At 35.2% G+C, this 25292-nt stretch overlaps 1 pseudogene; it reads left to right on the forward strand.

Annotated features, from left to right (window-relative positions):
- The first annotated feature begins 2729 nt into the window (after positions 1-2729).
- LOC137756098 (uncharacterized) lies at positions 2730-24204 on the forward strand (annotated as a pseudogene).
- The last annotated feature ends 1088 nt before the right edge of the window (positions 24205-25292 follow it).

Genomic DNA, 25292 nt, shown 5'->3' on the forward strand with positions numbered 1-25292 from the left:
GGCCCGTGATTTGTCATTTGTCTGTCTTCAATCCTAACCTGGCACCTGAAACAGAATAGGAGTTCAAGTATTTTGTTTTTCATTGATTGGAATCGAGTCAAATATTTGGCTCTAAAATAATATGAAAGGAAGTGTAATATACTACTATCTTTTCTGTCTGTGAAAACTTTCAATTTCCTCCTAATTGCTAATGTTCCATTAAAAAAATTGGTGCTATATCCTGGGGCTGGAAGACATGCTTATTTATTGTCAGTGTATCAGAACAGCATTTAGCTTGTTGAAATAATTTGCATGCCTTTCCCATTTTAAAAGACATCACAGAAAGAAGATAATCTGCCGTAGTGGGTCAACTCTTTATGAATCTAATGATCCTGAAGTCAGAAGTTCCTTTTTTATGCTTGAATAAATGCCTTTTCATTTTAATGTGTATAGGTGATGGGAAGCATTTTTTAAAGCAATCAATAACATATATTGAGTACTTACTTTACACAAAGAATTATTCAAACTGAACTGAACTAAGAAACTTTTTTGGCTAGCTGTTTACTTAAAATGGGAATAAACAAAAAGTGAAAACAATAATTTGCAAACATATTTTTGAAGCCAATTAACATAAAAATAAGCATCTTCATGATGCTTAAGCATTTTATTCTTGAAAATGCATTGTGTTAAATCCTGTGGAAATGGAAGGAAGGAATGAAAGGGCTGATGGGAAAAAAATGAGATCTAGAACCCAAAATGACTAGATCCAAGAAAAACTACTGAAAGAAACAGAGTAGGAGTGAGGTGAGGGACAGAGATGATCACAGCAAGTTTGGTTAAGAATACACATAAAGATCTGACCTAGAGTGATTTACAAAGCCATGAGTTCTACAAGTTACAGGGAAAATCTGTGCTTTTAGAGACAAGGATACGTAACTAGTGTCGTGCTGTATGCTGTTTCTTCTTTCCTACTTTTACAACAATTATTATGGAAATAACCATTTATTGCTTACTTAGCATGTGCCAAAAGGTATGTTATCACTTTACATGCATAATTATATTTAATATTCACAAAACTCTGACATGACTATAATTCCCACATTCTAGATAGGCAGTTTGAATCCTAGTTAAATAATTTGTCCAAGAACACAGAGCTGGTAAGTGGTAGAGGCAAGATTCATATTCAGACAGCCTGATTCCTGAAAGCATAGATTTAAGCAAATTTTGTATTATAATTTCAGATTAGTTATTTATTTATCCTTTTATTCAGGAAACGTTCACTAAATATCTATCTGTAGAAGGCATTAGAAAAAAGGGATAAAGAAATAGCTCTGTGAACAGCTCAGGAGTATTAGTCACTCAAATAAGATGTAACACCTACAAGTGCCAGTTGCTAAAGCAAGACCGAGCATCAAATCCAGAGAATGTGGGAAAGGGGGAGACACATGAGGAAACAAGATAGCATCAAGAAGTTCCGGAACTATCAAGGAATGCGTACAAAAGTCATTGTGCAAATACAATATTTAGACAGAATGTTTTGTCAACATAAGCCTTGGTATTATATGTTTTTTTAATCCTGCTCCAAATAAAACTTTTTATGTAAATAGTGCTTAACAGCACTTTCCAAGTTCTTTTTGATGTACTGAGTCCTCTCATTTACCTGTAAAGTTTGTGGTATGTCCCCCATTTTACAGAAGTGGAAATGTAAGTTTTAAGAGTTTAGGTGACATAGCTAGTAAATATCAAAGACAGAATTTGTTCTCAGTTCTTCCAGCACTAACTTTATTATTCTTCCAACTAAATCACTGCTTCTCTAACATTTCCTCTGAAGCTCTCCTTAAAGCAGGGGACACTGTATGTGCGTGTCCCTGGCAAGTCAGGGCGGAGAGCCTGAAGCAGCCCTGAAAACACAAAATTCCTTTGAAGTCCTCTGTTTTATATAAAACATGAAAAAGAATGATTCTGCTGTTTTTATATGCACACAAGTGGAAAAACTTTTAAAAGCGCACACATTGAAAACTTTTTCACCTTTAGTTAAATTTGATTCTCAAGGCAGTATCGCTGAATTTCCCCTCTGTCATGTAATGCCTTTTGACTGGCCACCAGTAACTCATATATGGGATAGAAAAATTGCAAAATTATACTATGATAGAAATTTTTAATTTACTGCTGGTGAATTATGCGGTTTACTACAATAATAGCTATTCTACTTTTTTTTTTTTATATATAGCAGTTTAGAGTTTTGGATCTTTGTATCTCATTTATTTGAAAGATTTAGGGCTGGTATTGGAGTGGGCTTGGTGTTGGGGTTCACTGTGAGTTTATTTTCTTAAAAATATACGGGGGAGCAGTTTATTAGTCACTCCCAAATCTAAGCCATGAACGGGTCTCATTGGTTACAGATTGAGGACATTTCCAGTGAGAGGCCTCTGTGATTCTAGTGACTTCCCTATGATCAATGCCTTGTGTTCAGCACAGTTTTACTTTCTAGCTGAGGCTGGGATGCACCAAGCCTTAAGTGGAACGATCCTTAAATAGCAAGAGGGATGGGAAGCCAACAGGAACATGCAACAGACCCAAGGGCAGAGAAACAGCCACAAGTAGGAAGTCGCAAATAATTCATGAAAGAAAACATTGGAATGGTAAATAGAGTACAGTACAAGAAAGGATTGCATGCAACAGGGAGCCTTTTTGAAGGATACCTAGGCATGGTGTACAGCACTGTGATCCTCTAAACATCACAGAATGAGATGGCAAAGAGGGGAAAGACAGCTCAGCCTGGAAGCAGGACCGGCAGGAAGAAGCTCGGGGAGCAGATGAAACCAGCAGCGCTGGGCTCAACCAGGTGCTTGGGGGGCTGCTGCGTCCTCAGTGTGATTCAGGTGGCCAGCGTTTCACCGCAGCACTGGAAGACTATTTCTAGCGTAGCTTTAGAGCAGGACAAAATTAACTTGCGAAGTACTGTGTTGCTATCATTTCTGGTTCTAGGAGAAAAAAAAATTATCTGAATAATAACCTGATTGCAAATGTTTAGGGTAAGAAATGGACCATAATCACAGAGCTAGGAGGGACATAAAAATTCATGTAACACATGATACAGCTGAGTCACTGAAAGATCAAATGATCTGTCCAATAAAATACAGAATTGTAGTGCTAGAACCAGGAAAAGAACGCAGCTTTTCTGGGTTCTTTGGGGCAAAGTTCCACGTGGAGAAAACATGAAAACTACTATAATATTTTAATTTAATATCAGATTGCATAGCATGTTCTATTTTTGGCTTTTCTCATTTTTAAAAATTATTTTTTGTTATTGTTCAAAGTAATTTAGGGTTTATGAGCACATAGAATATTGGATATACTATAGCCAGGAACATTGGCAGTGTTTTGTGAATTGCAGATTAAAGTTGGTAAGAAACCGAAATTGGTCATTGGAAATAAATACACAGGATTCCTTATTAGAATAATGAGGATGAAAATACTATTTTTCTGCAATTTAATAATTTAATTTGCTACTTTCTGCAACCTTTCCATTTTCATTGCAATCCCACTTACCTATTCTGAACTCAAGCACTTAACTATATACCTCCACTAATCCCCTCAATTTTTTTGGTTGCCAATGATTAGAATAAACTCTAAACCACTAATCTATGAAAATTTATTTCCTGACATAAAACATCATTCTGCACATTTTAAGTAATCAGTTTGTTAGAGTTATTCCTTTCTTCCAAGCCATTTTCTTTAGCATCTTCACTTTTATGAACTTTTTTTCAAAATATGTAAGGCTTGACAACTGAAGATAAATTATCAAACTCAGAAATCTAGAAAGAAGAAAGTAAAGTGTACATCATAGCACCATCAAAGGATGGTAAAGTTTAACATCTCAACATAATTTATGCTTAACATATAACAAATACAGTAATATTATATATAATTTTAAAATTTTTTACTTAACATTCATAATTTTTTCTTTCATCATTACAAATTCTTAATGAGCATTGTAAATATGTGCCTTCATTTTCTTTGACAGTCATTTACTTGACATTTAGATATGCTTAATTTTGTCTGTTATAAACAGTGTTGTGATAAATATCTTTTGGCTTAAATATTTGCCATATGACATTTTCTGGAGATAGAGTTTCATACACCAAAAGCTTTAGAAAATGTAGCCTCTACTTATTTGTGTGTTAGAGACAAACAATTCTTCCACCACTGCCAATCTCCACTCACCCACACTTAATGCTAAGAGCTGGGCCTAGGGTAGAATTTCTTATAGTTGAGGCATTTTCCCACCATAGTTTATGTAAATTCCAGAGGAGTCTGTGATAAAGCTTACCTTAGTCCTTAACTGTGCAGCTCCCCCATCCCTGTTATCTGCTAAATACACGAATTTGCACCGGAGAATCAAAGCAAACCTATTCTGAGCCCAAATATTTGAATTTTTCTAGCTCCACGACCTCTACCTTCACCCCTCAGATCTTGTCAGTTAAGAACATGGAGTTGTTTCTTTCCAGCAAATTTGTTGTTTCAGATGGGTATCACTGTTGTATTTCTTTCTAAGACCAGTTTGAAAAATGGGTGTCTATTTGTGTATTGTTTAACTGTCTAGGAATATGACATAAATTTTTAAAAATCCAAAACAAATTAAAATTTTGATCTTTTGTGTAGATCTCATTGGGTACCACAAAACTATTTTTACTTTGGGGGGGCTAGTTTTAAAAAAGGATACTACATTTTAGCTACTTAACATAGTAAATACAATATTTTATATAGGAAAATTTGCATAAAGAATCTAAAACCTGACTTGAGTCTTTCTGCTTCATCACCAAGTAAGATAAACAAGAATAAAATTTTTAAAATGACCCTAAATAAATGTTAGTATTTTTGCTCATTTTAATATTCCTAAGATAGTATATTAAAATGCAGTTTTTATTAGGCATTTTTAATTACCATTTTCTGATTACTGTACACTTATATTAACATTTTCATACATGTAGAATGTATGAGCATATATATAGTGTGTGTGTGTATAGTAGAGCATTTGTAAATAGAGAAAAGCATAAGAAACAAAAGCAAAATCACCCCAGAATAAGCAACTGGTAATACTTATGCACATATCCAATTTATTATTATGTTAAATATGTATACAGTTTTTAACTTTTCTTTAGTATGTATATATGTATATATATTTAGTCTTCTTTTAGAATAGTTTTGATAATACACTGCAACACTGTTTTGGCATCTGCTTTTTTCTACATTGTTGTTAAAAATATTTTCTATGGTTTAATTGTTCTGTCAAAACATCATATTTCATGGTTACATAATATTTATTCAAAAGGGTATACCATCTTTTTAATTAATTCATTTTTCTTGAGTATTTATGTTAATTTTAGTAGTTTACCACTCCCAATATTATATCTAAGATCAACATTGATCTTAGATCTCGGGGGATATTTCTGGTTATTTTATTAAAATAAAAGCCTAGAAGTGGAATTTCTATATATATAAACATGTTTCTTTTCAGAACATCCTCCAAGAATGGCTATGCCAATATATACTGATTTCAGCAATACTTATGGTGTGTGTTCTGCACTTCACAAGGCTGAGTGTTAGTACTAAATGATGAACATATAAAGTGCCATTTTGGTATGGAAAAAATGGTTTCTTAACCAAGATTCAAAGTTCATTTTTGAGATTATTAGTGATATTAAATGTTTGCCTATTTTATTGAACATTTACATTTTTAATAGTGAGTAATTATTTGACTGTACCCTTTACACATTTATTTTTTTCCGATTGGTAAAAACTCTTTAAATCTCATGGTATATGCTCTCTCATATGTGTTACACACATTTTTCCTGTATTTTAGTTTGTTGTTTAACTTTTGCTTTCAAAATAAATTTAGTAATTTCCCTTTTTCTTTTCTTAAGGATAGGAATACTTAATTTTAAAACTATGTGGATTTACTTAGATTTTGGATCTCAGGTACATAGGATTTTACTAATCATAGAACTATTATTGATCAATGGAAGGATTGATTTCTTTTTATCTTTATTCTCCAATCTTATTTCTCTCTGTACTCATTATGCAACTACTCTATTGTATTTTATATTTATTATATATATATACATATATATCCTATTTCTTCTTCCATTTTTTGTTGTATTCACTTTAATTTGCATGCATTGTTTAGATTGTAAATTTCAGTCTGTTCCGTATATTTTTCACTCAGGGGTTTTAAGATTTAGCCATTGTTGCTGTGGTTATGTCCAAACATTGCACTGTCCAGTATTCTATAATGCGAATCCGTCCACTCTGTCAGTGATGAACACCAAGACTGCATCTATCTCTTCAACACAATTGCAGTATGCATCCTATTGGACAGCACCGATTCTGGATCTGTATGAGATGGTGGTGTGTGTGTGTTTGTGTACCTAAGAGAGGAATTTCTAGGTCATATGGTACTTACATTTAATTGAACAAATTACTGCCAGACTGCTCTCCAGAATGGGTGGAGTCTATGCTGTCAGCAGCCGAGCATAATGATTTCTGTGTTACCTACTCTCTTTATACATCTGTCTTTATAAACTTTAATGGTCTATGCAGTAAAATATATCTTTGTTGTTTTAATTTTTATTATCCTGATCACTACTGAATTTGAATATCTTCCATTTGCTTTTTATTAGTCTTTCTTAAATTGCTCGTTGATATTCTTCACCAATTTTTATTAGACTGTCTATTTTTGCTGATTTGCAGTAATTCCTACATATTTATCCATTCATTAATTTATATAACATATGCTCATAGGTTGCTTATTTTGTGCAAGGCATTGTTCTAGGCTCTAGGGATACAGTTGTGACCAAGAAAACCAATCAATCAATAAAATCATATTCTCCTGAAAGTTCCCATCTTGATTAGAAATATAGATACATCTTCCTACTCCTATCTTGATTAGGAATGTAATAAGTAAGATCTGTAAATCAAAAAACATAATGTTGCAGAGTAATATTATGAATATTAAGGAGAAAAATCTAATAAGGGTAGAAGAGAATGTTGAAATTTCAGCTGGAGGGAGCAGTAGTGCCACTGAAATTTTGTATAAAAAGGCCAGAGAAGGCATCCCACTGAAAAAGATGACTTTTTAATGAAAACATGAAATATGTGTATTCTGATATTACTTGGTTTGGGTATAGTTAACATATTTTCCAATATGTCAAGCTGTTACAGTACATGAAATCTTTTGTTAAACAAAATTTCTTAATTTGGATGTTACATGTTATTCAGTTTTTTGGCTTTTGGTTGGTGGTTGAAGGGTTTGGTTTAGAAAATGTTTACCTAGTCCAAGTCACAAATGTGTTCTCCATTTTTGTTGCTTACAAAGGTAACATGAATTCCAAGTGGGCCTTCTCACAAACTACTGCTTCCTCTTTCCACATCACTACCTCAAAACAAGAGGAGGTTCTAACGATATATAACCTCTGTGGCTCCCGTAACGTTACACTTCTTTTTCAAAAGTAGAGTTGTAGAAATCCATTCTTTGGTGTCTTATTATTTTCTTCCCAATGCATTCATTATACATGGTAGAAATTCCTGAATGATTGCAGTACATCACCATTTTGGCATTATTAGAAAATAATTAAGGGAGAGACAAGTCAACTCATATATCCTAGACAACTTTATGTGCCAAACCAGAGCTACGTGCTTGCAATGACTCTGTTTCATTTAAGCCTTCCGGCACCATTTTGATACAGATATTATTATTCCAATTTTACCATTGGTTCGGACAGAAATTTTGAGCATGCCTAGTGTCATACAATCGCTTTTGATATAGATTGATTCAAACTCAACTTCCTGACTCTAAAGTCTATCTTCTTTCCACTATCATAATCTTAAAGATAACACCTAATAGTTATTAAGTGATAAGTGCACTAAACATTTGCGTATTCTTAAATTGAATCTTCAAAGCAAAATGTAGAATTGAGGAAATTAAGGCATAACGAGGATAAGTAAGTTGCCAAAATCAAATACCTGTATTCCGTTGAGGATTTCAAATTTAGGCAGTCCCTTTTCAGGATTTATCGTCGTAATCTTTATAATCCCTCTTGCACTCTGGTGCTCCCTCTCCTCTCTATTCTTTTTGGAAATAAGATTTCTTGTTTTATTTAGTAACTTCCTCTACTATTTCAATTTTCCAAGACTGTATGTATAATAACTTTTCTGAGGATTCTTGTTTGATCCCTGGAAACAGTACGTTATTTATTCCTTCTAAGAAGCATCCCCAGATCCACTTTGTTAAAACTCCCTTTTCCATTGGGTAGCCTTTCCAGAAATCATATCTTAATTGATAAATTTCTGTTGTATTTTTTTTTCTACAGTGTCATTCTAGTGTTTAAAACTTGGTGCTTTCTTTTTAACCCCTTTTATTCAGGTGAAGATCTTTCCACTTATAGACCCTTGCTGGAATTGAAAGGCAGCCTTGTTCTACCTTTCTGAGAATTCCACTGTATTTGTTGGGAAGTGAAGAATGAGAGGAGTTAAGGACAGACATCTCCTAAACTAACTGGACACCATTCAAGTCCTCTTCCTAGTTAACTGCATAACGTTCATTTGAAATCCAATATCAACAATTCCCTGAAGCCAGTTTTCAGGACTCCAGCTTCTTTGTCCCTTAGGAAAATGAGATTTTGGAGGAAGGAGGGAAGGAATGTATATCCTTCTCTCCCTCTGTCCCTGAACCTGAACCCTTTTCCCCTTCAGTAAAAAGGCGAGTGTGAACTACACAAATAAATGTTCAAAGGGTGTAGTAAATGCCAATTGTTGCTTTCTTATATGCTTTCCCCTTGCTTAAGTTTCTTTCTTATGTTTTAAATTAAGTTTTTATTGGCGTATAGTTGATTTACAATGTTGTGTTAGTTTCTGCTGTACAGCAAAGTGAATTAATTATACATATACATGTATCCACTCTTTTTTAGATTCTATTCCCATATAGATCTTTCTTAAAAGAAAGGAAAACATGTCTCCATGCATCACCAAGTTGGCCTCACTTTTTAAACATTGTGCTTCCTCAAGCAGACTTGCATTTATTTTCCTAATCTTCGTATATTGCCTGGATGATGAACATATGTGGATGGTAAACAGATTCACCTCTAACATTTGAAGGACAGGGCAAGAGGAGAAATGGTGGCCAACTTACTGTAGATCTTCATAGTTAAAAGTTATAAATCATGCAACAACAGTTAAATAATTGTTTCCAACTTTGACCAATGTGCATTCTTAATGAAACGAAAAGTGAGGTTTGAAGGTAGAGCTCTCAGACTTCCTCAGTATTCCTCGGTAGAACTTGGTTCCCTGGAGAGTTGTCCCTGACAAGTCGTTGGGCCTGACCTCCAGCACTCATTCTCTCCATTCTTTCCCCACCCCATTTGCAGTTATAAGGTCAGTCCAGCCTGCATGTCTAAGCTTGGTTCAGCCTCCTTCTCCTTGGCCACTCTTCAGATATGCATACCAGCCACTCAGTCAACCTCAGGGAGATCAAACAGGAAAAGAGACATGTACAGGCCCAGAAAGCAGGCTTCAGGCCACTTGGTCAAGGAATTCTGGAGTCCAGGGAAACAGGAGAATAATCTAGAAAGGAGGAGGGAAGATGTTGTCTCAAACCCAAGGCTCTTTGTTCCATGGGGAAGTAGAGAGGATGGACAGTTCAGGGCCTGCTGAGGTGCAGGCCGATGGGCTGGCAGAGCTGGTTCTTTAGTAGGTAATTGTCAAGACTTGATCTTCTCAAAAGGAGAGGGAGAAGCAGGAGATGGTTGGCCCCAACTATATCTACTTCTCAAAACTTAACAGTGTGAGATACTGGAGCTCCTTTTTCCTCAGTTGTAAGCTTGAGCTGTATTTTCAAGGAAAGCCAAGACAGTCTTAAAGAAATCCTGAAGTATAGATTTGTTTTTCCTTTTTAAGATGTCAAAAACTAGAAGTAATGGCCCATTTTGTCTTTCTTGTTGTTTTTTCTCTGTAGCTTTCTGTATTACATAATTATCTAGTAAAATTATACTAATGTAAATACATATTGAAAGCTAAGATATCGGATTCCTGGTTCCCCAAATTAGGTTTTTCATGTTCTCCTTCAGGAAATTGATTCAGTTGCTGTGATGTGAGCCTCCATTCACACAGTTATTTTGAAACTAGTGGCCCACTGACCACAAAAAGAAATAAAACCTAGACACACATACCACTTAGTTACTTTTAATACCTATCTTTCTGATTCTAATTCAACAATATTGGCCTCAAGCATTGTGGCACAACAAGAGATAAATATTTGGTCTTTGTCCCAGGCTCCTGGCACAGACCTCCTAAACCCTTGGAATCTCCATTGATAAGAGTGTCTTTTGTATACTAATGAAATGGCTGGTGACTAGGGTCCCCTAGAAGCTTCAGGATGGGGACTGGTCACCAGAGACACCAGGGCATGATTAGAAGTTTGGAACATCTGCGGGAGGGAAGAGTGGCTGGAGATCAAGTTAATCATTAATGGCCAATGATTTAACCAATAATTCCTACCTAATCAAATCTCCCTAAAACCCACTAAACACTGGGGCTTTGGAGAACCTCAAGTTGGTGAACAGAGTGAGGTGCTGGGAGGGTGGTGCACCTGGAGAGAGCATGGAAGCTCTACTCCCCTTCCTCCGTAGCCTGCCCTGTGCATTTCTTTTATTTGACTGTTCCTGATTTGTATCTTATAATAAATTTGTAATAGTAAATAAAGTACTTTCCTGAGCTCTGCGAGTCATTCCAGCAAATTATCAAAACCCAAGGAGGGGTTTATGGGAGCCCTTTGAATTTGTAGCTGGAAGGCCAGAAGTACAGGTGACAACCTGGGGCTGGTGACTGGCATCTTAAGTGAGGGAAGTCTTAACGGGACTGTTCCCTTAACTTGTGGGATCTGATGCTAACTCCAGGTAGACCATGTCAGAATTGAATTGAGTTGTAGGATACCCAGCTGGTGGTGGAGAGTTGGAGAAGTCGTGTTGTAGAAGACACTACTCATCAGAAGTGCTGTGAGTAAAACCAGTTCCTTAGCAGCGTTTCATTTTTGAAAATGAAAGAAAAAAAATGGTGCATACATACACTTGGTATTGATGGTAAAATTATCCTTATATATTTTGAATACCTGTTCTATAGCTACATTATAGGTCTTGCCATTTATTATCACTGAAAAATTAAAACTTAAATTTTTAATTAAATTTTGAAAATTTTAAAGACGCTTCATCTGTGTCAAAGCACATTGCCATTTTTACAAAAGTGCCTGTATAAATTTTCTTCTTCCAGATTTTCCTTGGTATCAGTTAATTGGGTGTTTTTTTTTTTTTTTTTTTTTTTTAGTCTGCATTTCTGCCTTCACCATGGCAGTCAGTACATAATTCAGTCTGTGTGCTGGCCTGTCTTGTCTGAATTACAATAAGATGTACAACAGCCAGAAAAAGAAATCTGAAAACCTTTTGTTCCTAAATCTCAAAAATATTGAATTCATAATTTGGTGGTTTCCATAAGGAGTAACGGAATTTCAAGGCTTGCCTTTCTCTTCTGCTTCATTCACTGGCTTTTTGCCAGACAACCAGCTAAGAGTGTTCATGCAGAGAAATGGAATGCTGAGAAAGATTTATTATTATTTTGGTATTTCACATAAAAACAACTTTGATTTACTGAACTTTGAAAAAAAGAAATGTCAAAACTGACATATTTAAGACAGAAAGCTTTCTTCATTAAAATTACATTTTAGTTCTTAACCAAATGCAGCAAGCAACAGCAACAAGAAGGTAAACACGTTGCTTAAGGAATAATGTGTCATCTTTCAGAATGGAAAGTGTGTTAAGTGTTTCCCTGTAAAGTACTTCTATTGATTTATCAAATACACAGAAGGATCCTAAATCCATTAAAAAGAACTGGGATGTCAGTGCTAAGTAATAGTGAGAAAAGTATGAATAATAAAAATAAGTGCTGTTTAAGGGAGAACTATGCTCTTGTGGCTTGGTTGTTACTACCACCTCTAAGTAATACTGCAGCTATTTCACAATGCAGTTATGTAAATAAGCAAAAAAAAAAAAAAAAGCTTCACTTGCCTTTACTTTTTGCTTATCTGCCGCATCATCCACAATGGACTCATTTTAAAACTAACAAATCTGGAAACAATATTCCTTTCATTTCTTGGCATAAGTAGCTTTTGTTAGAAGGCAGCTAACATTAGGCCATTACCTGAGGCAAGGAAATTATGTTTATTGGTGTTCATCTGGTATCTACATATTCAATTATATTATTTCATAAATATAATTAACCAAATATTAACTATCATTGTAATAGAAAAGACCAAATGAAAAGTCCATTCCAAGTGATGACATGACTTAGCCTACAATTCTGATTTTTTTAAAATGCCTTCTCATTAATGATAAATATTTGTTAGAATAGGTGAAATCTATCTATAGTGATTTCAGGGTCAGTACCTGAGAATGTTATTTGAGGTAGTAACTGAAACAAGACTTTTGCACTTAAAATATAAAATAAAATACATTTTATATTCTTTTGTTCATTGTTGATCATTATTTAAATACAATTAAAACAATTCAGTTAAAGCAAAACATTTATGCTTGCCAAATGAAATATGATTTGTGACTAAGGATGAAAGATGTTTTGCAGGACTGGTTTGTGACGTGTCCATTTGTTTTTTACTGGTCTGGCATCTTTTTCCACCTTTTTCTGATAACATCACCCTGATTTTTCTCCCTCACTCTCCAACCATGCCTATTCTGCATCTAGTTCAGGGCCATGTGACCCAGGCTTGTCCAATCAGTGCTTCACTTGCTGCAAACTACCGTGATTGGTAGAAAAAAGATTACACGATCCAATCAGAGTTTATTCCAATATTTTTGCTAAAACATAGAGATGAAAAAGTATAAGCTGGAAGCCACTAGGGACCACCATGAAGGGAGAGCCTTCCTGTGAATGAAACAAATGGAGATGAAAGTAAAACTGAAAGATCAAGAGGGGTAATTTGATTCTGACGTTGTTTGAGCTTCTGGATCCAAGCATGCCTGAAATTAATGATACCCTCTGGACTTTCCCGTTACTTAAGACAATATATTCTCTCTCTTTTTTAAAACCTTTTTTTCTATAGTTTGTGACAAAAAGAATTGTAACTAATACCATTTACTCACATAATAGCCGTGGATAAATTTGAAAAATCTAATTCATTAACCTCTTAAGTGGTTTTCCCTGATGAAAACATGTGCTAATGCCAGGCAACTGTGCAACGAATTACTACAGAGATCATTACTTTCAAGGAGTTAAGTGCATTTTTAAAAAGTAAACCAGATAATTAAAACACCGTATAAATTTGGCTTTACCTTTAATTTTTAGCATCATTATATAGTTATGTGATCTAGATATTTGAATATTAGCCATACTTAGAAGAACTTAGGTTACCTCTGAGAAGTTCAGTTTTCTTTTGCTTTCTGACATAGACTACACTGGCCATTGAAAACCGTACAAATGATTGCACTTAGAAAATAATTGAGAGTTGTTTCCTTTTACTTTATATGCCAACATTTAATACAAATTGATGTTCCCTAAGGAAGTGGCTACCTGGTAAGATTGTGTATGTGTGGGTGTCTCTCTTGATGTTTCTTTAATTGTACTTCTTTCTGGAATTTGACTGTGTTTGCTTCCACTCCTTGGAAGCTTTTCTCCAAATCTGTTTAATCCAAGAGGATGATTTTCACCATCCTACTAGTGGAAATCATATATTTTCTTGTTTGAAGTAGCAATCAGTTAGCCAAATATATCCCTTGGCCTTTTAAATGGAGCTGATTTATCCAAGCAACAATGACTAGAATCTTATAAAAGCCCAGTAATGGGAAATAGCTGTCTAGCTGCCTATTTCTAATGCTTATTCTCACTCACTCAAAACCCAGTCTTTCATTGCAACCTGCAATTTTGCCTTTTTATTTTCTTTATTTTTCCTTTCTTTCCATCTCTTTCTTTTTCTTTTTTCTTTCCTCTCTCTTTCTCTCTCTCTCTTTTTTTTTTTTAGCTACCATTCCTCCCTGATCTCTAACTCTGCAGCACTCAGGTTCTAGATGTGCGGTCAGGAGGAATTTTCCCTGATAATCAAAGGATTATTAGTGCCTAACTCTGTACTTTTTTCCTTGTTTCTATTTAGCATTCTGGGAACTTTGCAGTGACACTCCTTGTTTGAGCTCTGTCCTCATGGGAACCACACAGTTTGGGCCAATAATCCTCTGTTGATTCTTATGTGAAATTAGACATCGTTGATACCCTTTCTCAGTAACTATAGTTAAAGCTGGGATTGTATAGGAAAAATGGTTCCATCTGCTATCATTTGTGTCCAAGCGGACTCTAAACTGTTTCAAGATTAGGGAAGGTAAAAAGTGTCCTGTTTCTCCAGAGATGTATTTTCTTGGCTGGCAATCAGAATAAAGCTTCTTAATTTTTTTTTTTCTTCTTTTGCTGAGAGCTCAGAGTTTAAACTATTACACAGCTGCCAAGGAATGAGTGTTTACTAGCTTTCTCCATGTGAATGTGAAAAGAAAAGCCTATCATTTAAGGAACATGTGTATGGGGGCATTCCAAGATGTTAGAAGTATGGAACTAAAGAATATTATTATTTATTCTTAGCTTGGAAAAGTAGTTCAGTCTAGACATTAGTGCCCACATAGTGAATAAACCTCATCTCTTTCTTCTCAAAACCATTGCCCAAGGCTCAACATACTCTACCGTGACAATCTTTAAACATTAAGTGAAGACAGATTCTTCTCATTTCTTAGTTCGCTATATCCTGGTATTCTTAGAATCTGAGCCTCAAATAAAATATTTCATTTCTACTAGTTGTTCTACTGAAATAGTCTTCTTAAAAGTAATGATTTATATACAACTGTGTTTTGATTTACATGCTTAACCTTCCTTAGTGTTCTCAGTATCTGAATGATTTATTGATTAATAGTTTAAATCTCTCTATACAAAGTAGGTAATTTCCCCATAAATATTCAGTTGTTTAGATAATCCTGTTTCCTGTCAAAGTGTTTCTGATGTTTTATAAAAGCACAGAATTCTTTTCTCCCCATTTTCTATTTGGGTAATTTAAAATGCAACATTTATTGAAAAATTGGCTCATGCAGGCTTCCCTGATCTAATTGATCAGGTCAGATACAAATGAAAAATATATTTACCTGAGCCTTTCATCATTAAGATTCATATGTTATCTTCACAAGCATTTGTGAAGAACTGCTCATATGCAATCACTCATATTCACTTTTGACCAAACCATCTGGCTGAAGTACATTTATTATCTAATATTCATATTTGGAGTCAGTTATTTTCATGCAGTATCTCTGCTCTCACTTCAATAATGCTTTGCTTCTCTCAATTTAAAGTACAAATAGCAGTGTAGCTAGAGATTTATAATCCCAAGAAATTTAAAAAAATTTTTGATGGGTTAGGTAGGTATACAAAACTACAAAACTAACGATGTTAATACTGAAATTTTAAAGTTACTAATTTTTGAAGATTTTTCTAATTTCTCTTAACCCTAAGAATTTGGGAGACCTTAATATAACTTCAATATTGATGTCCTAAAAAATATATACATTACTCATCCATGATACTATTCAACTCAGCCTCCCTGCATTTGAATCCTGGCGCCGTGCTCTTCCCTGCATAAACTTGAGCTCTTTGTTTGCCCTGTATAAGTAGTAACTGAATCAATGATAAAATGTGGAAAGTCCTTCCCATGTCATAAATTTGTTTTCATGAATAAACAATGAAGTGAGTAAAAAAGTTCTTAGAATATTATCCTCCATGCTATAAGTATTCAATAACTTCAACTAATAGTTTCAACAGTTATAAGTTAGTAAGCGCTATTGTAGATGTGCCCCAAGTGCTGCGTTAGCGCAGAGGATGACTCTGACGGCACATAGGTTGACTATAGGCACAGAGAAGCTTCTCGTGAGACATGATGCTCGACTGAACATTAAAGGATTGGAGCTCCTTAGAGAAAAACAAATTGCACATTTTTGAGTATTCCCTTAGGGCCTATGTGAAAAATTATGGATTCAAAAGATATTGATCATACTTGAGGTTTCCCATGTGTTGCTAAATTTCCCTCCTGCCAGTTTTAATCAATATGCTCTCACATATAGTAAATTAGAAAAATTAAGTTTTTTTAATGTGTAAAGAAATATTATCATGTGTTGGTAGAAATGGACTTATTACAATTTGGGAGAAATTATTTTTATAATATACATCAAAAGCCATAAATATGTTAATACTTTTATTTGGTTTATTCTGCTTACGGGACTAAATCCTAAAATCAGAAAAATCAAAGTGGACAGGATGAATGCAGGATGAAGCTTCTTCAGTAAGTAAGAACACATAGAATCCGAGTTACAAATGGTGAGACTGCCCTAGATAAGAGCAAAGATACATTTTCCATTATATTTTAAAGTAAAGCAATAGATGGGTATAAATGCCAATAGGACGGTTGCTTTGGTAATAGGAATTTCTCTTCAGATTTAACCTAATTTTAATGTAAAGGCCTAAAGAGAAATTATTAGGCAAGGATAGAGATCGTGTCTTCAGAAGGGAAAAGAGTTGTGCAATATTTATCTTAGTTGGGGGTGGAGAATGTATTAGACAAGTACAGAAGGGTGTTCTGACAGTGTGTAAAATCCATTTAAGATTCGTGGCCATATGTTTAGTGTGAGATCAGTCAAACCAGCTGTGCCATTTTCTTTAGCAAAATTGAGCTATTTGAGTACAGGAATGGAATGAGTGGATATTTAGCTTTACTAGAATTGCACTTTTGCCTACCCCAAAACAATGAGAGAAACTAGGACAAAAGAGTCTAGGGAGGTTGAAATACGGTGATTATAACATAGGAATGTGTGTCTAAGATGAATAAGGGAAGAAGCGAGGACATGACGGGGATGACAGAAAATGAAAAGGAGGTAGCACCACTGGATGGGAAGTTACTGTGAGGTTGAAGATGTGGAGTCGAACATGGGATTCAAACCCTGGCAAAACAGGAAATCTTGACGGGGATCAAGATTTCAGAAGGTTTGCCATTATTAGTGAGAGTGAGTCTGCTTGTATAGACTACAAGTACTTATTTACTTCTTACTATTTGTCAGACACTCTCCTAAGTCACTGAATACATCAGTAAATAAAAATGCTTACACTATAAAGAAGGGAAATGTAGTTATTATAATAAATCTAGTACTAATATAAGTTAGTAAATTTTATGTTATGTTAGAAAGCTATACATACTCTAAGAAAAATAAAACAGAGAGATTTCCACTTGCAACCAAGATGGAATAGTGGGGACCAGATTTATCCTCCCAACTTAAATGGCCAATATAAACAGACAGTAAATGAAAGCAATGGTTTGCAGGACACGGGACCTCAAAAAAAATGAGGGAAAGTAATCCCCAAGATAGGAGAAATGAAGAGATGAGTACTAAAATCGCCCCCATTTACTTCTTTGAGAGAGTTTCCAGGTCACATGCAAGGGAAAGAAACATGAATGGAGTCCACCAATTTCACTGAGTTGATGACACAGACCTGAGAGTTTGGAGAGAACAAAGTGGCTAGAGTGCAGAGGACGGAGTATCAGAGAGGAAAGAGCTGCATGGAGCGAGACGTCCCAGGCTCTGTAGAGGATCCCCTCAAGTTTTCAGCTGAGTAGTGATCAGCACAGGCATGTCAGGAAATGAGATTGAAGAAGGAAATCTCCAAAAGGTTAGAGTTAGCAGTGCCTCTGAGACTTCCCCGGGAACAGTGCCTATTCCCAGAAGCCAGACTGGAAAACTCTCAAGCTTCATGGAGCATTGGGTAGAGTACACAGAAAGGTCTTGCCTCAGCAGTGGAGAATAATTAACTCCAGGCTGAACACTGCTCAGTTCCTACCTAACAAATTTTAAAAGTAATATCTAAAGGATAAAACTATTTCCAGGTAAATTAACTGTGTCTCAGGAAAAAACTCAAGAATACTTATAGGAGTACAAAAATATCCAGCACCCAACAAGATAAATTCACAATGTTGGGCAACCAATAAAAAATTTGCAGGCATGCAAAGAAGCAAGAAAATATGACCCAGAATGAGATTGATCAAAAAATTAGTGGAAACCAAACCAGAACTGACACAGATGTTTGAATTCTCAGATTGTGACAATAAAAGTTATTAAAATTATATTCTATACATTTTTTTAAAATTCAAAATTAAGAATAGACATTGAAATTATATAAAAGACTTAAAATCAAACTTCCAAAAATGAAAACTGGAATATATTTATTTCTCCTCTTTTCCTTCTCTTTCTCATTAATTATTGTATGATTTGGGAGATGTGTTTCCTTTTTTGGCTTATTTTAACTTTGTTTTATGATATTGCTGGTTATTTTAAGGTATATGGTTTGTTAGCTACACCCCATTGCATTATATCAATATTTCATATTGGTTATTGTAATAATTAGAGTACATTTCCGCAAATTCTTTCTTAGTCTGTTAGATTGAATAGATACAGTAACACTGTGCAAAATATGAGGCTTACAATAGGTTTAGTGCTCTGCCTCCATGCTATTTATATCCCCTCTATATATGTGCATAATAAGTTACATAAATTATAAACCCACAATACAGTCTTGTAATTTTTGTTTTAAACAGTTATATGAATTTTAAAGATTATATCTTAGGAATAAGTATATATGTTCTAAAACTCATCTATCTAGTATTTTTTCCCTACAGTTTGATGAACTTCCTCCAGTTTCTCTTATATAGCTCAGTGGCTTTATCCACAAATTCTTTGTTTTCATTTGTCTGAAAATTTTATTTTGCCTTCCTTCTTAAATGATATTTTCCTTTAATGTAGAATTTAGTTAACTTTTTTTTTTTTTTTTTTTCCTTTTTGCACTTTAACAGTTCTGTCCCTCTGTCATCTGGCCTCCATTCATCCTAAGGAGAAGTCAGCTGCCATTCTGAATGTAATATGTCATATTCCTCTGGATGTTTTTAAGATTTTCCGTTATTGTTGTTTTCCAACATTTTAACTATACTTTACCTAATTGTGCTTTTCTTTGTATTTATCATTCGTGGGTTTTGATGAGCTTCTTGAGTTTATAAATTTATGTCTTTCAAAAATTTAAGAAATTTTCAGCCATTATTTATTTAAATATTTTTCCACCCCATCTCTCACTCCTCTTCTTCTGGGCCTATAGTTACACATCTGCTAGAACTTTGAATATTACCCCACAGCTTATAGTGGCCTTGTTAATTTCCTTCCTATGTTTTTTCTCTTTTCTTCATTTTGGATAATTTCTATTTCTTTATTTCGAGTTCACTCGCTGAATATTTTATAACAGATTTTCTATTATATAGAATATGGAATTTCTAAGATTTTCTATCTGTTCATTCATAATAAGCATATTGAATTTACGTAGTTGATATAGTTAAAATAGCTGCTTTGTAATACTTAACCACTATGCTCAACATCCAGACAATTTTGGTGTTGGTCTACATTGATTGTGTTTTCTCTTAAGTGTTGATCATACCTTTGTGTTTCCTGTATCTACAATTTTGGATTCTGTCCTGGTTATTGTGTCACTGTGAATAATATTTTTCAGAGATACAGGTTTGTTTTAATTACCTGAAGAATGATATTGGTTTGTTTGTTTTTGAGAAATTTTGCTTAATTCAGACTACAAAGACTGTCTCCTCTCTTGTGGGAAGCAACTGAAATATCTTTTCAGTTTTTTAATATTTGGCTATGTTCAGTTGGAGTATACCTTGAGTATGTGTAGTTCAGGGGTCATCCAGACATCTGAGCAAAATTTTGAATTCCCCTTCTGTGACTTTCTCCATTCTGAAACTTATCCTATCCCTTTCTAGCTGCTCTGGTAGCAACTAACCCTAGCTTCTGCTTCTTAAAACCAGGAAGACTGTGGTTTTCTATATAAATATTAGCTGCCTCTGCTAGAACTGGCTAGCTCATGCCTTCAGGCAAAAAGCTATAAAAATGGGAAAATCATCCAGTGCGTTTTCCTTTTTCCCAGGCATCTAATTTCTACCTGATTTTAATTGCTTTCAGAGGTCTACATGTAGTTTTATTGTGGTTGTTATTATTTCATTTTATTTTTCTGTTCAGAGTTCATGTATTATCAGTGGGAAGGTCTGTCTGATATGAGTTATTCTATGAGTACTGAAAATAAGAACACAATTTTTGTACTTTGACATTTTTAATTCTAATGCTTAATATATAGATTTCTTAGGAACTTCTAAGTAAACAATTATTAATTTTCAATTCTTTCTTTCTTTCTTTAGTCTTTCAATTCTTTTTCTAGTTTTGTTTTATTTACTAGGCCCTTTAGAATAGGGGTTGACAAACTGTGACCCATAGGTCAAACGTGGCCTGCCATCTGTCTTTATAAACAAAGTTTTATTAGGACATATAAATACTGATTCATTTATGTATTGACTCTGTTTTGCACTACTAAAGGCCAAATTGAGTAGTGTGACAAAGACCCTATGCCCTACAATTGTTTACTATTTGGCCTTTTCTGGAAAAATTTGCTAACCTCTGTTTTAGTACCATGTGGAATACAGTTTGTATTAGTGGGCAACTATATCTAGATATCAGAGGTAAAACTTTAAAAAAAAAAATCTCTTCTTATACGACTTTCCCTTAGTTTTCTGTATATACTTTAGACATACCCCTCTATTTCTTGTTTCCTAGGAGATAATATCGAAGAATGTGTGTTGAATTTGTTTCAACTGCACTTAAGAATCTGTTGAGAATATAATATGATATTTCTCCTTGTATTTGTTAATGTAATGTCACAAGACAGCTCCCATAGGATACATATTCTGAGATATAGATTTGCCATTCAGAGTATTTGTAAAGAAGTGTTCTTAGGATCAAAACTGTAGACAAGTAAAGAAAGCAGGGATTGGGCTGTGGGGCAATTTGAGCTGCAATACAGTGAAAACAAAGGTTTTAGACATCCCATAGGAAGATGTGGAGCTGTAATGACCTTATAGAATTTTCCTGAATTGAGGCAAAAGTGACATAGGCTTTAAGAGGCTTCTAAAAGGGGTTTTGAATAAGGTGACTCTCTACATCCAAAGGCAATTTTCATAGAGGAAGACAGCTAAGATCTGTCAGCCATCAGTACTGCCAGCAGCTGGCTAGATGAGTGCTTTAGTTCGGTGGATAGATATATTTAGAGGACTCACTACAGTACACATTCTTATACTGACTGGTTTACAAATATTTAACCAACCTCACATAATGATATTAAAACTCTAAATGAATATGATATATTATTCTTTTTATACATAATTGGAATTATATTTTCTAATATTGTGGGTATCATTATTGCCTCTATATTTATGAAAGTAATTAGTATATAATTTTCCTTTTTTGTTGTTGTTCACATTTTCATATCAAACATATATTTCCTCATAAAAAGAGTTGGAAAATGTGTTTTCTATTTTTGCTCTCCAAAAGGGCTTGTATATAATAGCATTGGTTTTATTTCTTCCTTAGAAAAGTTTGAGAGGAATATACTTATGAAACTCTCTGGGTCTGGAGTTTTCATAATGGGAATATTTTTTTAAGTTCAATAAAAATAAACTAGTTTAAGTTAACATAACAAATTAGTTAATTTACATATGTGTAAGCATAAGCATACTAATTCCTGGAGACCCAAGACATCAGAGTAGGGACTTATGAGGATCAGTTGATCAAGGAACTTTAGTTCAGATCAGTCTCGTATTGGACCCAGTTGGCTCCCAAACTCATCCTGTGATTACTGGCCCAGTTCCAGAATGCACATTTGGAGTAGACACATGGGCAACTGGCAGAATCCCCACACTATTTTAATCACTTGTGCATTAAGGACTTATTATGATAGGAAAGGCCAATTAGAAATTAATACAGCTTCCTTTACCTACCAAAAAAAAAAAAAATAGTAAATCAAAAGCCATGGCACATTCCTGGAGAGACTGCAGGGATGAGAAGCACCATGAAGAAACTGAAGGATGTGGGGTGGTTATTCTCAACATATTCCCATCTCAGTGATCTGTTTGGCCTGTGCGGAAAACAGATAGACGTTGGAGAATGATAGTGGACTATTGTAAACTTTGTCAAGGGGTGTCTTCCACTGTAGCTGCAATTCCACATGTGGCTTTATTGCTTTAGCAAATTGACACATCCTCTGCTACCTGGCATGCAGCTAGTCATTTGCCAGATCTTTTTTTTTTTCTCTCTAGACCTTTAACTAAAGACTATCAGAGGCAGTTTGTTTTCAACTAACAAGGCCAGTAATACACCTTCATCAACCTGACGTGGGGCTATATCACCTCTTCTGCCCTTTTTATCATAATTTAGTTCACAGGGACCTTGATTGACCTTCCCTTCCATAAGATGCCAAGGTAGTCCATTACACGGATGATATTTTGCTGATTGGACCTGGAGGCAAGAAGTAGCAACTACTGTAGACGTGTCAGAGACAGGGAATAAAACCCAGAAGGATCTGGGACGCTCCACATCAGTGAAAAGTCTAGGGATCCAGCGGTGTGAGGGCATGTTGACATTTACCTTTTAAGGTGAAGAATAAGTTATTGCATCTGCCTCCCAAGAAAGAAGCACAGCCCTTTTGGATTTTGGAGGCAACATATTCCTCATTTTTTTGTGCTACTCCGCTCCATTTACCCAGTGACCCCCAAAGCCGCTAAATTTGATTGAGTCCCAGAACAACAGAAGATGCAGCAACAGGTCCAAACTGCTGAATAAGATTCTCTGCCATGTGAGGCAGAAAATACAGCAGAACCAGTGGTACTTGAAGTGTCAGTGGCAGATAACGCTGTTTGCATCCTTAGCAGGTTCCTATAGGTGAATCACAGGGCACACAGTTAGGATTTTAGAGCAACACCCTACCATCCTCTACGATTATTATTCTCTTTTTGAGAAACAGCTCTTGGCCTGCTACTGGGCCTTGGTAGAGACTGAATGCTTAACCATAGGCCACCAAGTTATCATGAGATGTGAGCTGCCCATCATGAACAGGCTGTGGTCTGATACACCAACGCATAACGTTGGCACACACAGAAGAACTCCGTTATCAAATTGCAGTTTTTTGTTTTTTTTTTAATTTAACCCTATTATTATTATTATTTTTTAACATCTTTATTGGAGTATAATTGCTATACATGATGCGTTAGTTTCTGCTTTATAACAAAGTGAATCAGCTATACATATACATATATCCCCATATCTCCTCCCTCTTGCGTCTCCCTCCCACCCTCCCTATCCCACCCCTCTAGGTGGTCACAAAGCACCGAGCTGATCTCCTTGTGCTATGCGGTTGCTTCCCACTAGCTATCTATTTTATATTTAGTAGTGTATATATGTCCATGCCACTCTCTCACTTCATCCCAGCTTACCCTTCCCCCTCCCCGTGTCCTCAAGTCCATTCTCTCTGTCTGGCAGTGGTTTTTATGATATTGGGTCTGAGCAGGTCCTAAAGGCATAAGTAAGTTAAATGAGGAAGTGGCCGAAATGCCCATGTCCCCACCACGGTTGTGGCGTATTTTCATAATACAGTGGTGGAATAGTGTAGGCATAGAGTAGTCAAGAAGTGAAAATTAACCCGGTATGGTTTTGCCAAGTACATGCCATCTCTCATATGATGGCATGAGAGAGAATGATAATAGAGAAAAAGAGAAACAGACAGACACACATAGATAGAGAGACAAAGAGATAGAGATGGGGAGAGAGACAGGAGAGAGAAAGAGACAGAGAGAGATTGGAAGCAAAGTAATGATTAAAATAGTGGTTGGCAGAAGTATGGTTGAGAAAGATGTTTCTGTTTGGAATAAGAATGTCAATGAAGTGAGAGTCCGGGCATATTAAGTTCATTAACGATCTTGAAAATAACAGTGGTGGAGAGCGTGAGTCACTTGTCAAAGCCATGAGTGAATGACGGATAGTAACCAGGAGATCTGTTGATACCCACAAGAATAAGTTGTCATTGGTAAAGGCTGATGATCCTTGTTTCAATGTAGCTGGGTTTTTGAAGGAGGAAGATGAAGATGTGTTTTGGAAATGGAAGGAAGATATCAACTGTACTCAAGCCTTTGAGAGGACTGTGGCAATATGGGAAAACCTTTAATAATCCCTCTGTGATTTGGAAAGTTTAGGTAAACGTCTTCTGAGATTAGCATGTGCATTGTGAATGAACTATTTGTGTCTCTCCAAAATCAACACTCTCCGTATAGACTTACGTTAGTTATCAAGTTTCCATTTGATTCTTTAGCTTCTGTTCTTTTATGAAGTTCAAGTATCTTATCTTTCTCCACATTTCTTATTATACCACTCAAATTTTTAATTTTCCTGTGGCACAGTACCTTGTAAATCTCATTGCATGATAAAATTATTATATTATTTACTTTTCATATTTTATTCATTCATTTAATATTTATTGAATGCTTACTCTGTGACAAGGATTAAAGTAGTCAGCGGAGTAATAAATACACACCCCTTCCCCTTACCTATATTGGTGTTAATCCAAATTATTAGTTGCAAGCAACAGAAACTACTGTGGTTGGTCTAAACTGAAAATAATTTATTAAAATTGTGTGGAATCACAAGTTTTATTGAGGCATGGGTGCTACAGAGCTTGAAACAGCACCCACCTTCATGACAGACATCTACTACTATGAGACCATTAGTAGAAACTGCAGTTTGATCATCCATACTGGATCCCACTGGATGTTGTAGCAATCCATGCCGCTGCCGGAGATGACTCGCCGTTGTTCCTGTATTTTTACACACCGTGAGCGCATCTGAGTGGCAAAGCCTGTCGCCTAGCTGTCAGGGAGTCTGGGAATGTGAGCAGAGGAAACTGAAAGCTTCTTTAGTGGGAGGGGTCTCTTTCCCCAAGTAAAGGCATACATTTTATAAGAAAAGCTATGTAAATAACTAATGGTCACACAAATGCCAGATAATGTGTGACAGTGTTTATTCTTTCTTTTGACTAGGTTTTCTTCCCTTTCTGTTCTGACGATCTTAGCTTATTTTTTCCAACATGAACTCTTTTTTCAAAATAAATTATATTAATGGAGAATATTGAATTCATGGTTTTTAGCAGTGAAGTACATACTATCCCATCATTTTTGCTGCATCCACTCACCACTTACATGTTGCTTAATTAATGTTTTATTTTAAAGTAACATATGTTTATTACTTATAAAGACATAT

The sequence above is a fragment of the Eschrichtius robustus genome, chromosome 21 (assembly GCF_028021215.1).
Source record: "Eschrichtius robustus isolate mEscRob2 chromosome 21, mEscRob2.pri, whole genome shotgun sequence".
NCBI lineage: Eukaryota > Metazoa > Chordata > Mammalia > Artiodactyla > Eschrichtiidae > Eschrichtius > Eschrichtius robustus.